We start from the raw sequence: 14,103 nt of genomic DNA, 5'->3' as shown, positions 1-14,103 counted from the left end.
GCTCTTTGCTGCATGCCTTTATATGTAGGTGGTGTTTTACTTCTTTAAATCTTCCCCCAAGCTGTGTATACCTTTGTTTATCCTTCTTAATAGGTTTTGGTTAATAGTTTGTTTCCTTAATATAACCCAATGATAATTCCGATAGGTCCTTTCAGAGTCTACAGACAATTGATTGTGCTCTCCTAGATTTATCTGATAGATCTCCAAAGCACTTGTTGCCTGTACTCTCTTGTCTCTTGGCTTCCTTTCTGCCGGGTGCCTTCCTCTGTGGTTTTAAGGATCCCAGAGGGCAGGAAGCGATCAGGGGTGTTAGTCCAGCCTCTCCTTCGCTTACTTACAGTCAGTCTCTCTCCCACCACACTGTCTCCTTTTGGTCATCTTAGGGCTTTAGAGAAACAAAAAGTAGGCCTTTCTAACACATGTGCTGGGGATCCTTGTCCTAGAGAAACTGTATTTTTTTTTACAATCTCACAACTATTATGTTATACTTTAGAAGCAAACTAAGAAAGAAATATATGCTTGTGAAATGTTAATAAAAGGGAGTTAGGATGAACTAAAATAGATCAGAAGTTAAGGGTTGAGAGAGGCGTGTTATAGCTCAGGTTACATTTTCACATGAATTATCTGTAATTAGAAAATAACAGTTATATTCTCAAGGAGAGATTTGACCATGTGTGTAATATGAGACCCCTCTGCTTGAAAGTGGAGGGATTGGGTCCTAGGGTAAGATTCTCAAGGGCTAATTGTTGATAGAAGCTAGTAGTGCTGGCACTTGTAAGCAATCATTAGTCACCCACTCTTCCCCCTTCATAAAAATTCTGTACTTTCCCAGCCAATGCTATGGTCGTCTGTGGATTAGCCTCTTTACAAAAGAAGGATGAGACAGTAACTTTGGTTCTCCCACGTTCTCACCTCGTGCTGTAGCCGGGAGCTCACCTGTAGCAGTGGTCCTTTGCAGGGACCAGTCTTCGACGTGAGGAGGGGATGAGTGACAGAAAGGGAGAATAAAAAGAGAACCTTATGTGATTGCTCAAGTAGAAATTTCAGATCTAATCAGTTAGTTAAGGATGCCCCAGAAAAGACTGCTTATTGCTGGGATTTAATTAACCATGGAGGGCAAATTCTTATTTTCAATATAAAACAATTAGACAAACACAGTTGTTTCATTCTGTATCCATGGCACTTATAAAGGGAATAGAAAGGAGAGGAGATGAAGGGAGGATAAATATTCTACCACTGTGTACTCAAATTGTGATCCACAGACCACACCATCAGCATCTCCTAGAAATGCAGAGAACCTCCTAGAAATGCAGACTCTCAGGCTCAAACCCAGAATTACTGAATGAGAACGTGCATTTCAACAGACTCCAGGCAATCCCTGTGCACGCTGAAGTTTGAAAAGCGCTGCGTAGTGGTTGATGACAGTACCTGCTTCACCGTGAGCGATATACCTGTCTTAGCAGACTTTGAGGAAAGCAAATAAGGCATATCAGCTGTAGAGTTTAATTTTGTTTGTGGCGAGAGACCAGGCCAACCGATCATGTTTGGTTAAACAACAACGTTCTGTTTAGGAGAGGATGGGTTTGTTTACCGCGCAGATGACTTGCTCCATGGCCTGATAATGGCAAGAGCCGCTGCCCTGTCCTGGCGCCCAGTGGTTTCCATGATGACAGTTGCATGCTGTGATCTCCTCCTACCTTGTTTTTCTCGCTGTTAACCAACAGAGCAGAGAATAAAAAGAGTACTTTAATTTTTTTTTTTAAGAATTCATCATATCCATTCTTTACTTTATATCATGTTATCATCGTTGGTTTCTCAGGGAAAAAGTCTGTGCAGGTAAGTGTGGCTTCCTTAGTGATGTGCCAAGCATTCCTTCTGGGCTCAACTCAAACTGGCACAGCTGACAGGTGTCAGGGTTAGATCATATTGACCTCAGCCTGCTTTTAAGAAGAGTATCTCTGTTGGCTGTTTATCCTGGTGTACATCAATAGATCTTCACGTGGAAAACCTTTGTGTTACATAGAGCATTAGCTACCATGGTCACGTGTATAGAATGAACTTTCTCCTTACTTAGAGAGGCCTTTTATTTTCAGAGTAAATGAAAAATGCTAGTATATAGTGGTGACCAGTATATAGCAAGTACTTGTAGCTTCAATTCTTTTTTAATGTGATGCAAAGATTTTTTTGTCTATTTAATCTTTTCCACTATGTGCTCTGGTCATATATGACTTCTGTATACATAAAAATCCACTAAACTTTCTTTTGTAAAAGTAATAATTAAAACAAAAAAACTCTTTAGTGATAAAAGGATTACAACTACTAAAATCGGCCATTAAGGGAGTTAGAGTTAATCCCAGGGCATTTCCTTCAAGTTCCGTGAAGAATCCATCAACCTTTTAGAAGCACCATCACGGCTACACTCTAGTCCAAGCCACTGTAATCTCTTTGCTGGATTGTTTCAGTGGGCCAATAACTGGTCTTGCTGCTTCTTCCCTTGCTCTCCCTTCAGTCTGTTCTCAACACAGCAGCCATATTTGTCTCTGCCCAAAACATTTCACTTGCATTCCAGGGCTCTCAGAATAAAAGCCAAAGGCCTTATAGTACCCTAAGAAGACCATTACTTACCTCTCTGACCCCAGTCCTACTACCATCTCCTTTGTATACCCCAGGTCAGACAAGCCACACTTCTGCCTCAGGGCCTTTGCACTTACTGATGCCCCTGTCTGGAGCTATCTTTCCCAAGGTATATACATGACTCTTCCCTAAACTTCTTTCAGGTCTTTGCTCATATGTCAATTTGTCAGTGAGGCTTGTCTTGACCACCGTATTTAAAATTTAACTCCCTCTCCCCACACACACGTGACATATTTTATATTTTACTTAATGTATGTTCATTGTTTGTCTCCTCCTAGAATGTTACCTCCTTGTGAAGAAGGGGTTTTGTCTTGTTCGTTGTGTGTCCAAGCACCTAGAACAATGCCTGGCTTATTCAAGGAGCATGCTATTTGTCGAATGGAGGAGTGAAGTCAGCCTTCTCCAGCCCCGTGACTGGATATGAATTTAAAGCCAAGGGCATATTGTGGGACTTCTCCCTACCTGTTTTGTTTTCATTCTTATCACATAAGAGGACTGAAATGTTAGGAGAACATCTTTAAGATATTAACCACAGCTGTGAGCCATTTCAAACATTCTACACAGTGAGTTAGGAAATGCCAATTAATTGTTGATTTGTAAGGCGAATGGGAGAATAACACAGTACACATCAGGTCTCCTGTGAGCCAGGCATGCAGAGTCAGGCCCCGGGGATAGGAGGAGGCGCAGGATATGGAGCCTCCTCCGGGGATCTTCACACTTTCTCGCTGTCAGCCCCTTAGTTGTGGCAGCACCCACAGCGAACTCAAAGTCTTTCATGCCCCCTCCTCTGAGGACTACTGCTGTGGGTGTATGCGCGTGCATGTGTATTTGTTTGCCGATGTTGTCTCATCAAGGGCTTCCTTTGGCCGCAATTTATGTTTTCCTTTTGTTGATAGTGTTTCTTAGTAACCCATCGCCACAAGTCCTCTCCGCAGAGTTGCTGCCCAAATGTATCTTGAACTCTGTGCCGTTTCTCTTTTAGTATCTTAAGATTTATTTTGGCCACGAGGAAACAGTAAAGTTACAGAAGTGAATGTAGACAGTGCCCATCCCATTATTGGCCCCCCCGCAGGGTGAGAGGACACACTGGGGAGGGTGGAGCCCAATCAGAGAAGCCGTATGATCGCCTGGCAGAATTATCCCTGTTTTGGTGATGGATGCAACAGATTCTAACAGCCCAAAGCTACCATTCATTCAGTAAAATATCTTTTGGATGTCCACTATTGTGGAACGTGCTAATAAAATGAGCGCAGTATCCACCCTCATGGAGCTTCTTATAGTCTGGCGAGAGAAATAAACGTAAATTAAATAATCACATAAATGTGTAATGATAAACTGTGATAAGTGCTGCAAAGGAGAAGATCAAGGTGCAGTGGGAGCTTAAATAGGGGCCTTTGTCTTGGGGTCATGTGACATTTGGGGTAGGATCTGCAGGTTACTAGACATGTGTGTGTGTTGCGGGGAAGGGGCAGAGTGTGTGCATTAACGTCCAGGTGGAGGAAACGAAGTGTGCAAAATCGCTGAGGTGTTAGGGGATCTTGTGCATTCAGTAGCGTAGAAGGAGAGTGTTACCGAAGCGTGAGGGTGACCGGGGAGTGGTGCATGGAGGACGCCAGGGAGGTGAGCGGGGCCGGAGCAAGGCCTTAGAGTCAACTTTCAGGTATTTATCGTAAGACTAATGAAGAGCATTAAAGAGGTTTAAGTAGAGCTGAGCCACGCTCTGTTTTCTATTTTAAAATGTTTACTCTGGACACATTGTGGAAAAGGGACTGGAAGGGAGAAAGAGTGGAAGCTGGGAAACTAGCTGGAAGAGTTTTGTGTTAGTCTAGGAGAAGCGTGACAGCAGCTTGGCCTGGGGTGGTGGTGGGAGAGGAGATGGGAGAACACTGTCTGGAGAGAGAAGGTTGGAGGCCATTGGCAGCTAGGTTGTGATTACTCTGATGTGCTCACTGAACAATCTTGCGGTAATGTGGCTTGATTTTTAACTTGCCTATGAGATGCCAATACCTGGGATTTCAGGACATATTTGTTGACCAAAGAAATGTGAATACATTGGTCAAGCTGGATGGAGCAAGTGTCCAGGCTGTCTGACAATTATATTTTCATTGTAGATGAATATATAGGCATCATGGCTTTATATATGAGTCTCTTAGGAGCTTTGTTACCACGAATCAGTATTGATAAACATGATCATTTCTGGAACCTTAGTGAGAGAGACTTTTGGAGCCAGCAGAGTTGAGGGACAGAACCTCAACAGTCATGAATTCCCTGAGATAAGTGTCACCTGGTGGAGAGTCTCTGAACAGCTACCTTTGCTAGGCAAATCCTCTTTTTTGATGAATGCTTTTCCATTATTATTTTTAAAAATAATTTAGGTAAATCTATAAAAGGTATATCCACCAATTGTTTCCATTTTTAGAACAGCAATGATTTCACCCAATGGGGAAAGGTGCTGCCTACCTAAAAAAGAACTTCAGAGGGAATGTAGTTTGAAAAGGCATATTATATGTAGAAGAATTCAGAGACAAGGAGAATCTTACTCTAAATTGTTTCCCTATGCATCTAACTTTTTATTATGGCATGTTGATTTTGTTTGAAACCATAAGATGTTTGTGTTTCAAATCTCCTATGATCTATACATACAGTGATCTTGTCTTAAGGTTTCTATTTAGGAACTCACTAAGTTAGGCAGCTGAAGTAATCGACTCAAGTTTGATGAACTTTAGTCAGTACCTTTTGGTACTCTCAAGTTCAGAAGATATCAAACAATGATATAAAATATGTGTGTGCATTTGTGACTACTCACTAACGATATTTTCCTCATCTTTTGCAGGAGAAAAATGGAAGTAACAGAGGAACTTTCAATGGAACAAAATAAACCTCTGAACAGGTAACTGAAATTAGTGGGGGTTGTGTAGACATTAATTAAACAAGTTAATATTTGTGAAGTCCTTAGAAGAGTACCAGGCACGAAGTAAATATAAGTTTTTGCTATCAAGTTCTTTTAAATACTCCTGAACCCAAACCAAACCAGTCATACAACCAAAAACTACCCAACAAAAACAAACCCTTTGCTCCTAAAGCAAGTGTGAACATATTGGTAAGTTCTGACATAGTCTCTTTATGACCTGTTATAGTGGCCTGAGAAACTTAATTTCTTAATCTTTGAGCACTCTAAGTATTTGAACACACATTCATTTTTGTTTTTGAGCACTCATTCATGATGACCTTATAAGTGTCAGATCAGTTCCAATTTTGAAACAAAACAGCCTCTTTAAAATTCTTGAAGAGGTGGTTCTTGATTGTTTCGGGAAGTGGAGCATAGCTTAGTTTACAGGTAGCCACTGAAATGGCTAATGGAGAGTTAGTAAAAAGAGAGAGAATGGCATTGAGAACAGCACTCCCATTTTCTGATGATGGCAGGTGATAACTTGAAATAAGAGGTTTCAAACTGTTGACCCTGCTTAGGTCATAAAACTGTTGGTGTTACCGAGACCTACTGACATGATCCACAGACATTTACAAGGGACGTGTTATGTGCCACGTACTCTGCTGGGCGTTGGGATTGCGAAGTTGAGCACGTCACCTTTCTCCTCTCCCACCCCATCTCTCTGGATCTGCCCCAGTTCCTGCCTTTTCTACCTTGCTATGGGGAGACTTGGTTCTCTGGGCCCAAGTGATGCTCTAGATCCCACCCTCCCTCTCATCTTCATCTCTTCTGTCTCCCCTGGCTCCTGCCTTTCAGCATACCTGCACGCTTCATTCAGGATGGGGAGAAAAACGCTGCGAGTGGGGCTCACAGTCTGGTTTGGTAGAACCAAACTGAGACATTTCTCCAGACGTCACTCATATTGTACCTTCCTTCCCCCTGACTTCTGTTTCACAATTTACATAGTTTATTTTAAATGCTCCGTCGTACTGTGTTTGCCATGTTTCTCTTCTGGGATATTACCTTTGGAAGTTACTTTGCTATTTGGAGGTGTTACAGGTGATGCTATTAGCTTGAGAGAGGCGGGCGCTGGTTGTGCACTCAACATGTTAGTGGTTTTCAAACCTTTTTATTGGAACCCACAGGAAGAAATACGTGTTACCTTAGGACCCAGTACACACATTTGTACATGTAGGTGTATGGTTTCCTGAAACCTTTACTATATGTGAGTTGTGATAGAATTTTATAGTCTATTGTATTCTGTCACTTATTCTTTTTTCTCTCTTCTTTTCTTTTTAATACTCCTCGTAACCTACAAAATGGGTTTCATAACCTGTTAGTCAGTTGTACTTTGACAAACTTGCAATATTTTTATGCTATAGTGGAGCACATGCTTTCTTGCCTTTCTCTCCATATTCTGTGGTAATGTGCACAAGTCTCTTTTATCCCTAAAAACCCCCTCAAACTTGCCTTAACTTAATTCTTCACGTGCAAAACTCTCTCCTTTTTGTAGCTAGGCTTTCTGTCTCTATTTTCTCACATACCATTCACTCCTCAGTTTTCTTTCTGTTTGAACCTTGACTTTCCTTCCCTGACCAATAGCCAAGAATCACTTTATTTACCATTTTGAATGAAATAGATGCCTCTCTGTACTCTTAGGTCTTGGATATTAGATATAATTTTCAAAAAAGTAGCACACTTATTTTCCATTAATTCCTATATTTGTTTAGATACCCATATTTAATTTCTCAGAAACATAACTATTCTGATGGTCTGATCTCACAATTTTTGCCCTTTCATAGTCCAGGAATCATAAAATTACAGCAGTGGTGGGGTCTTTTATATCTTATCATCTCCTTGGTTGGTGTCATGTGCTGCAGAGAGACACCTGCTGGCCCAAGTGTAGTATTGCATTGTTTATCTGTTCTGAACTCTATCATACTGTCAATTTTAGGACCTTACACTTCTGTACTGTGCAGGTAAGCTTGTATATTGGAATGCATTGACATCACCCACCTAATCTCCTCAAGCATTTTAAGGATTGCCAGCTCAATATCTAATCAGCTGAAACATATTCGTACCGTATCACCCAGTAAAGGAGCTGATCTTTAATGGGGAAGAAGATTTCATGGTAAAACTTGATTCCTTACCTTCATGTATTCTTAATGGGACTAGAAACGGGTGGTTTAGTTAAGCACCCACAGCCAAGATCCATTTAAAACTTTTGGGAATGATCATTCACTCTTCCAAGATAGTTAAGAACTTCAGTTTTAAATGATGTAGGTTTGCAGCTTGATTTGTTATATGAGAGGTACATTTGGTTCTAGTTATGTCTAGAGCTGGAAAAATAAGAATCTAAAATCTATTGCTTATTTATTTTGAACCCTTAATCAGAGTATCATAGTGACTTTTGTGCAATGCAATAAGCATTCTCAAAATTCTCATTGATTTCAGAGGCAAGTTTATTTTAAAGGAATCGTAATTATGTACATCTCTGAGATTACTCAGCACGTATAATTAAAGATTATAGTGTGCAAAATGATTCTTTTAAACAAAACTAAACCAATGTTCACCTGTCTGAGGAATATGTCTAAGGTTTATTGGCAATAAATGAGACAACATACTTCAGTTTTCTGTGTTGAAAAGATGTCATTTGAGGAGTCATAGAAGTTTCTAAATATTTTGTTACTGAAGCCAAGCCAAAGTTTAGGGTTTGGTTTGGGGATAGAGTTTGGTTCTTTGACTATGTTCTAATTTCAGTCGTGATTAATGAAGCCTTTCCATATCATTATGAGTGTAACAGATTTGCTGAAAATTTAGCCAAATATTAGTATATGGATTAACACATTCCTATATTTTACAATTATTTTAATAAAGTGCCATATAGCACAATTTGGATTACTTTGTTTTGTAGTATCTAGGGTTTGAAAATATTGTGAGAGGAGAATAAAGCAGCAGACTTCAATAGCTAGATGTTAAGGTGTATTTATCAAAATCTTTTGAAAAATCATCTAAGATTTCATTTTGATTTTCAATTTTTTTTTTACTTTCTAAGACAATTTTTAATGAATCGTAAAAAGTTTTTCCATTAAATAAATAGAACCCATACGACATTAAAAATTTCTGATGTTTTCTTCTTAGCCTTGAGTTAAGTGACACTAACTCCTTCCTGGACATCCATTCTTCAGATACATTCTTCCTTCTTTTACTCACTAATTACTTTGGGGATTAATTAAATCAGTCCAGTATTCTATAGCCATGTGCACTTATCGCTCTTGGGTTAGGACACAGTTAGTGCACTGTCTCCTCATGGAAGAGGGCCTGGAAGGGTCCAGGGTGATGCAGTGGTACTTTTCTGCCAGTTGTATCATTTCAAGACAGTTGAGGCCAGTCCTAGGAAAATGCCAGAGAGGCTGGAATGGTAGGTGGTCCAGAGCTCTCTCTAACTTGAGAAAACAAAGGGAATCACCCTAGAGCTAATGGAAAATCCTGTCTTGATAGACTGAATAAGCAGCTCCTATATAAAAGCCATGAAGACAGATCGTTTTTGCCTTTCCCAAGATAGCAATGGGCTATAGCTCCCACATCACCATCGCTACTGAAACTGCTCGAACATTGATCTTGTGTTTACCATTGCAGGTAATGCTTTTCATTCTCTTTCCTCTTACCTTTTGAGACACCTACTACTTGTTCTCGTTCCTCTCTGTTTATTTCTTCCAAGTAACCTTACAAGCTACCCTAAAACTTGAATGGTAGCCCTTGGTCTTCCCTTTGTCCTGTTCCATTTCTGGTTGGTGAACTCACAGGATTAGCATGCTACAGTGTAGCAGAGTCAGGTGCTTGGAAAGTGGCATGAGAGAGGTTCCAAATAAATACTTTCAAACCACTTCATTTGAATCCCAACTTTTTGAAAAAAATTAAGAAGCCATAAAAAGAGCCTTTAACTAGAAAAATTTTTTGTTGTTGTTATTTGGAAGGAATTCTAAGAATGAATTCCAGCCTGTTTCCTAACCTGTCCTTGTTTACTCTGAGTACTCGGTACATGTCTGGAAGCCAGTAGAAAAACACGGGAATGTGTATGTTAGTCCCTTTAACCAGCAACTTTGAGAGTATAGAGAAGAGGGAGCTAAGTGCTTGCCCCCTGCCATGGCCCCACTTCGTAAGCATTTGTTTCTTCTCCCCTGTTTCAAAAGTTAAACTAAGCATCAGAAGATAAGATGGTACTGGCTTCAGAGAGTGGCAGAACTGAAAAGGATGTTACTGATAGTTCAAGGGGATGAATGATGGCAGAAATCTGAACAGTATTTGGGAACATAAAATACTGTGTCTGAGTTTAATAACCCCAAACAGAGAACAACATGTATTTAAAAAGTATTTCTTGTCCAGTTTTTATGGCCATTTTCCTCGGTTTGTTTTCTGAGAGGGAAACTGAAGTGAAAATAGAGACTGTTATTCCTTTTATCAAGGCACCTAGATTGATCATGGAAAGTGTGAGAAGTCACATTAGGTAGCCAAGCTCTTCTTTTAAAAGTGTGAGTAAAAGAAAAAAGAAGACAGTAAACAACAAGATATGAAACCATGTTATGAGTTGCTAGTTTTGAACTTCAGTGTTTAACAATACTAAAGTCTAAGTATTATGTTGTTGTCATGAAATAAGGTAAGTGAAATGCTTGGTCCATTGTAAATGCTCAATACATAGCAGCCACTATCATTGCCACGTACAAAGGTACGCAATGGCACTCACAGTACATTCTTTTAGTTGTGTTTCTTATAGTTAGACATTAATTTGTTTTGATCTGTCCTGTATTTTTGTGATAATTTGTATGGCAAAGAAAACGATGTTAGTAGCATTTATTATTTCCCATGTGCTAAGTGTTGGGTGAAGAGCATAGGGGTAGAACCTGCTGTCATCCCAGTTTTACAGGTGCGCATGGTATGAGAAGGCTTAGTTAGGTCAGTGTGTGAAGGAACACGGTTACCTAACCCTTGATGGGAATCAATGATAACCATAGTCACATCAGAACCCTATGCTAGTTGGCTCCAAATCGTGTTGCAGCAATATTTCAAGCTTTTGGTTTAACATTATTGATTAGTTGTGACAGACACACAAGGAAAATATACTTCTTATTAAAAGAGGAGGTTTTAACAGAATAAAAAAATAATTCAGATTTTCCTAAGTTTGGAGCGTTACTTTAATAATCTTGAGGTTAAAGATTTTTAAGTAAATATTGGTAATTTATAGTCTACTGTTTAGTCCTCAGGGATACAATTGTGTAATATTAAAAATATTTGAAAGTAGCATTCCTTTTTAAAATGTGTTATCAACATGATTCATATATTTCCTGAATGTTTGGTGTTTTCAGTTGTGCACAGTACATCTTGCTATTTCAGTAGGAAATGGACCCTTTAGGCAGAGAAATTCCAAAAGATTTCAGTGTCTTGGTTGTGTCTACATCAGTAATTGGAAGAAAGTAAATCCAGCACCTCTAATTGAAGGGGCAAATAAATATATATATCTATAATCAATTTTCAGTTTACCACTTTAATGGAAGGGAGCATTAACATGGGTAATCAAAAGTTTTCAGCAACCAACTCAGCCAGCTTTATTTGTGAAACAAGGAAATAAAAGTTTACTTCTCTTAAAAAATCTTTTTTCTTTTCACAGTAACTTATTTTCTTGTTTAGTTTTTGCCTTGGCTTCTTTGTTTTCTGGAGTGTGCAGCAGCCAGCAGCAGATTTGGAAATGACTCACTATGTATTTGTGAAAGAGAGGAATAGCCCTATAATTTAAAATATGTTGCAAATATTGCCATACTTTGGAATTAATACATAGGGAGCTTATTACATTTCCATTGTAGATTCAGACTCATTTGCCTATCTTAAAACTATCAATGTCAGAGCAAAGCAGGTGGTTAATGCTTGAATCTCTCCTGACAAGCCCTCCTGTCTCCCCTCCCCCGCTATTCCCATCTTTTTTGTACTTTTTTTTTTAAGGCGAAATTAGTGTAGGATTAAGATTAAAGATATTTGAAGGGGAAAATAAATCACAAAATAATTTAAATGTAAACATTTGAATTTGGAATTGGAAGGAAGGTTAGAGGACATTTCCCTTAACCTTTTCAGTTTACAGATAAGGAAACTGAGTTTCTGAGAGCTGATGTGACTTGCCACAGAGCTATTAAAGGGCAGGACTTACTGACAGGTAGATAGCACTTATTCAACCAAAAGTTTTAATGATTTTTTTCCGGCCTTATTGAGGTATAATTGACAGATAATATTGCAAGATATTTAAAATGTACAACATGATGATTTAATATGCCTAGACATTGTAAGAGTTCCCCTCACCTTAATAATTTTCAAAAAGGAATATTAAACCTCAGTCTCGTCTGTCTTTTGTTTTTTGTTTTTTAACACACTGCTTGGAAAGTGTGTGTCTTAGCAAAATGTAGTGGAAAGCAGAGCCTACTCATACCCAGGTCACTGTTTTTTCCACTCTGCTAGATTGGGGGCAGTCCGACATGTGCACAGATAGGAGAGGAAGAGAGACGAACTGTCTTTGCCTCAGTGACAATGAAGGTTTTATGGGATAATTTTTAAACCTGGAACCACTTCCTTTTCTAGCAACAGTTGCTCCCTGAGAAGTTCCATGTCTTTCTCAGCTGTGTCTACCCCTATTCAACCCAGAAAACAACACCCCCAATTACTATATTCTAGGGAGACCTCTGGCAGATCCTCTCAATAAACAAAATGCTCCTCTTTAGAAGGTTATTATCCACGTTATGTTCTACTGAATAGAAGCAGTTTTAGTGTTGAGCATTAACTTATTATTAGTGTACTGTGCTTGCTGAGGCTACAGTTTCACATTGGACTCCCCTGCCCCATAAATTGTGCAGCTTCCCAATTAAGAAAAATGGAATTCCCACAGCCAGGTACTATCTTCACCTGAATGGCTGCCTTGAAAATGAATGCTCTTGATCCCAAGTACAGTTCATAAAGCAGGGTAAACGGGCCAGGAAAATGAGCATCATCACCAAAAAAGTCCCAATATGTAATACCACTAGTAAAAAGTGTCATATTTGTAAAGTGCAGACATTACTACTCTTTTATCCAAAAGCTGTATCTTTCTTAGAAGCTGATCGACTAGATTGGTACCTACTTGAATCATCCTTTCTTTTTTTAAAAAAACTACAGAAAATGTACCCTAGCCCATGTGAAAAGTATTGGTTTTAGACATAATGAATACCTGGTAGAAATAAACAGTTTAATCTGACCTGGAAAAGAAGTAACCTAAATATACCTAAAAGTAACCTAAAAATTATTATAGTGATAAATAGTAAAATTACATTTCCGGCTTCTGGTATGACATTCACACCAGCATGTAGACAGTTATTATTCAATTAGAAATTGTATTTTGACAGCACTCAGCCCTATAAGTATTTTTAAAAAGAAGTGTTAAACCATTGCCTTCCTTGTAACAGACCACTTGCAGAAGGTGTATATGGTGGAGTGTGGTCAAGTGTGGACACAATGCACGTAAGCCTCAGATTTTGCCTGTTATATGAGGATTTCATTGTATTTTGAAAGCATCCTGAATTATTCTAATAATTTAATTCTCTACATCACAATGTACCATGCACCATTATGAATTAGTTTTTTTTTTTAAGTTTGGGAGATACTATGTTTATTTGGCCACAAGGCACTTTCATGAGAAAAGTTCCAAATTATGTGGTCCAGTTGTAGTGGTCACACAAAGACCTAGATATTGTTTCCCTTTTGTTCCAGATCCATTTGCACTGGTCGTTTTAGTTCAGATGATATAAGAGGAGGAACAGTGCTTCCTTCTTTGAATATGTGGGAGCATAGAGTGTTTCCCCAGCATTTAAACCGCGCTATTTTAGGTTCTTACTCATGGACCTGGTAGCTAGAAAAGGTAACCATGCTACCAAGAATGTTGTTGATTTTTATTTATTTTAATCTATCTGTATAGGCCTTATCTACAGGGCTATATAACCTGAAGACAAGGGTGGGTAGATTGGAGGAAAGAGAAATCTTTGGTACATAATTCTTTCATATTTTTCTGAAACACGATGGTGCGCTCGTCACAGTGTATATTATACCTGCGATTTCTTTGGATCCTACTTGAAACCAATGAGGAGAGTAACACAAGTGGCTGCAAAGAAAGAGGTCCTCCTTCGAGCGCTGTATCACCTAGCCGGGCAGTAACCCCTACGGCTACTGGATTCACTGGTGGTGGAGATGAGACGTGGAACATGTGTCGGAAATGATAGGCTAATATAAAAGTTTAACTACCAGCACCTGAGAATGAATTCTCTTTACCCTTTAAGTAAATAAGAGTTAGATTCATTACAGAGAAGTAGGGACCCACTCAGTCGCATTCTTACAAGTTTTCTAGGGAGGGAAGAAAGAGATGGAGTTTGAGCTAATTTGCTGGGCGGCGTGTTCAGGATGCATCAGGGTGTCAAAGTGAAGAAGAGGCTCCTCATCTCTGGCATAGACAGGCTTGTCCTTGAAGAGCAGGG

At 39.2% G+C, this 14,103-nt stretch overlaps 1 long non-coding RNA gene across 3 annotated transcripts in view; it reads left to right on the top strand.

Moving 5' to 3' along the window:
* The window catches only part of LOC147918273 (uncharacterized), a 202,651-nt gene that overhangs the window by 103,980 nt on the left and 84,568 nt on the right, over positions 1-14,103 (top strand). For all 3 annotated transcript variants that reach the window (XR_015552208.1, XR_015552207.1, XR_015552206.1), the window contains one exon: positions 5,468-5,524. This is a non-coding gene — a long non-coding RNA (uncharacterized LOC147918273). The remainder of the gene's footprint in view (positions 1-5,467; positions 5,525-14,103) is intronic.

Source organism: Ceratotherium simum, chromosome 1 (genome assembly GCF_057802395.1).
Source record: "Ceratotherium simum simum isolate JZ-2026a chromosome 1, ASM5780239v1, whole genome shotgun sequence".
NCBI lineage: Eukaryota > Metazoa > Chordata > Mammalia > Perissodactyla > Rhinocerotidae > Ceratotherium > Ceratotherium simum.
This window is presented reverse-complemented; position numbering and strand designations above follow the sequence as displayed.